Consider the following 3,589-nt stretch of genomic DNA (forward strand, 5'->3'; position numbering starts at 1 on the left):
ATGAGACCATCTATGGGTCTAAGGTTGCTCAACCTTACAGCACTTTGAGCATTGAGAAGAAAATGCTGCTGAAGATCCAGAATGAAAACATCTTTTCCAAAGGTGGAGGAAGTGATCAACCCTCTCTTGGTCACAAAGTCTTTCTGCATCACACCATCACTCAGGAAACAACGATGAATGTTCCAAAGTACATGTTCAAATACATGATCAAGGAACTAAAGAAGAGTCAAATGGAAAACAGAAAGTTTATTCCTTATGGAAGACTACTCTCTGTAATCTTTCAAGAAGGAGGACTTCTAAGTGCCTTGAAGGATGTGGGCATCTATGATAACCAGAAGCTGGGAGCAGTAACTGGGAAGATAATCAATGCATCAACACTTGTGAAGATGAAACTGATTCCAGCAAATGCTCTCAAGAAACTAGATTCTGATATGCGTGAATCTGATGCAATATCTGATCTAGTCACTCATCACATCTCCATCTGCAAGAAGGATCCCCTGGATGTGCAGAGAGCCTACATCTTGGACTTCTACAAAACCTACAATCTGAAGATCAGCTTGAAAGATGTCCCTGAAGAAATGTATGGTGGTGATCTGCCTGTGGCCAAAGGCAGAAAATCTAAGAAGAAGCAGATCACCAAGGAAGAATACCTTGCTGAAGATGCTACTGAGGAGGGTGCTCAGAAGCATAAGAAAGCCAAGAAGGAAAAATCTGCTATGTCCACCATTCTTGAGGAAGTGGAGGATTTGGATGATGTCCCTCTTATCTCAAAAAGGACAAGGAATGCTCAAGAAACAGCAGAACAGCCTGCTTCTGAACAAACAGGTTCTGAGCAAGCTGCTTCTGAAGAGCCTCTAAGTCCCAAGAAGAAAAGAGAAGCTGCTCTTAAGACCATCAAAAGGAAGAGATCCTCAAGGAATCTGAAGACAGCTGAAGGACGAAGGGCAGAAATGTTGGAAGAATTGGAAGAAAACTGGGATGAAGACTCAAGCCCCAAGAAGGCAAAAAGGACTATAACTTCAGAGCCTATAGTCATGCCTAGTTTTGAAATGACTGAAGAAGTAAAGCAGTATGCTAAGGAGTACTCTGCATCCAAGATAGCAGAGAAGAAAAGGTTGAAGGAAGTGTTTGAGAAAGAAAGGGATGAGCGTCTCAAGGCTGCAGGGTATGTGCCTACTCCTGACATTGCTGCTTTAGCGTCTGAGTTAGAAACTGTTCAGTATGGAGCAACTCTGCTTTCTCAAGCCTTGAAGAATAAGCAAGCTTCAGGAGCAACTTCATCAGAACCAGTTTCAAAAGCTCCAGAAGCAGTTCATCCAGAAGCTCAATCTTCAGGTAATTCATCCAAACCTGACATCTATACTCAGATTCCATCTCTACCCTCTTCACCCTCTTCATCATCAACAGAATCAGATGACCAACCCCTTAGCCAACACATAGACAAGCTTCTAAAAACCAAACCTACCAAACTAACAGAATTTGGAACACTTGACTATGAGAGAACTCAAATAGAATTTTCCAAAAATAGGATTAAACTGTGTGAGAAATTCAATTTGCCTACTACTCATCCACTATATCCAGATATTCCAGAACCTGTTAGTATACAACAACCTGAACCCACCCAAACAAACTCACCAAATAACCAAACTCCACAAAGAGCCTCTGAAGTAGTTTCAGAAGCAACTACTTCAGAAATCCCCCAACAACAACAAGAATCCTCAACCATTCACAATTTAGAAAAACACTTAGGTGGTGAAATGCAACCTACACCTACAAAGGCCTCTAAGACAGTCCCTGGAAAGACTGTGTTAGAAAACCAACAAACAGAAACCATCCCTGAGCAAACTGTTCCTGAGCAAAATGTTCCTGAGCAAACTGTTCCTGAACAAACTGTTCCTGAACAAGATGCTTCTGAACAAGTTGCTTCTGAACAAGTTGCTTCTGACCATCAATCAACAGAACCAGAACAACAACCAGAACCACCAATAATTGACCTAACTTCTTCTGACCAACAAACAGCCTCTGACCAACCCTCCACATCTCATACAACTCAATCTGAACCTTCAACCATCCCTGACTATATCCTTGAATCTGAGTATATAGATGAACAGTTAATCAAGCTTAGTGATGAGATTTAGACACTGATTCTTCGCAGAACAGTTCCTGTACCTCCTATTCACTATCTTGATCAATGGATGGATCTGAAAAAGAGTTTTGATGACCTACTGGATAAGCTAAGTTCTAAGTGTGTCTCATCTCACTCTGCCATGCTGCAAAAGTTGTTGGATGATATGCATGAAGCAGCTAGAGTGAAAGAGCTGAATTACGTGCCTCTGCTGGACATCACTCCTTTCTATCCAGAAGAAGAGTACATCTCAAGGGCAACAAGAATTCATGCTGGATACAAAAGAAGAATGAGAGAAAAGGATGAGCTACTCAAAAAGAAGGATGAGCAAATCAAGTATCTATTGGATTAGATGTACAAGCAAACCCAACCTTAGTTGCACATTTTTTTTGCTTGTTTTAATTTTTGTTCTAAGTACTTTAGTTGCACTGCATTTGTATCTCAACTTTTCTATATATATATATTATCATTGTTTCTGGATCTTGTGCTTTTTCACCTTCAATATGTTTTACAAGCTTTAACTCTGATGATATTTAATGCTGCTTGCTCTGAAATACTATTTTTAAAGGTTATATGTTTATTCTTTTGTTTTGTTTTGCTCTGATACTCTTTCTTTTGTTTCTATTCTTTTTGTTGATGACAAAAGGGGGAGTAAATGTATAGTATTTTTAAGGCACTGAGCCCCACTACAACCACTTCTAAATTTCTTTTAAATACTTCTGATTTGATTTTATGAGTATTTTATTGAAATTTAATTAATAAGAATAGAACTTGGGGGGAGCTTACAAACCTCACCTTAAAGATCTATTAGACTCAGGGGGAGCTTACAAACCTCTATCCCAGTGGTCAACTTATTAATTAGATCAACAACAATTGAACATTTTAAATACTATTGTTTGTCATCATCAAAAAGGGGGAGATTGTTGGAACAAAATGTGTTTCACAATGAACCTTATTAAGTTTTGATGATAACAAGGTATTAAAAATTGTCAATTGGTTATTACTAATAATTGTTCAAGTGTACAGGACCAAAGGCTACTCAAGTTATTTCAATAGGTCTTGGAAGAACAATGGAAAGAAAAAGAAATTCTGAGCATCTGAAGAAAACTGCTTCTGAAGAGATGACGTCATCAGAAGCAGAAGGTCATCAGAAGCAAAAGTTTTCATCATAAGCAATATCTTCACCAGAAGCTATGTTTGATCCTTTAATCAAACTAAAGATTCAAAGTAGCTGATTCTCAATTCAGTCTTATCAAAGAAGAACGAAGAATTGAAAGGGAGGTATCAACGGATATATGGATAGCACTGAGCACTTGTCTCTCATTAATAGAGTTGACCAAGTACAAGTGTACAACCACTACCTCCACTACTCTGTTTTCTGTCTACGCTACAAGACAAAACAACAGCCATGCCTGCAGAATTTGTACACTCAAGATGGGAATGAATTTGAAGTTTATTCTTCAA

This window comes from Medicago truncatula, chromosome 7, assembly GCF_003473485.1.
Source record: "Medicago truncatula cultivar Jemalong A17 chromosome 7, MtrunA17r5.0-ANR, whole genome shotgun sequence".
NCBI classification, from domain to species: domain Eukaryota; kingdom Viridiplantae; phylum Streptophyta; class Magnoliopsida; order Fabales; family Fabaceae; genus Medicago; species Medicago truncatula.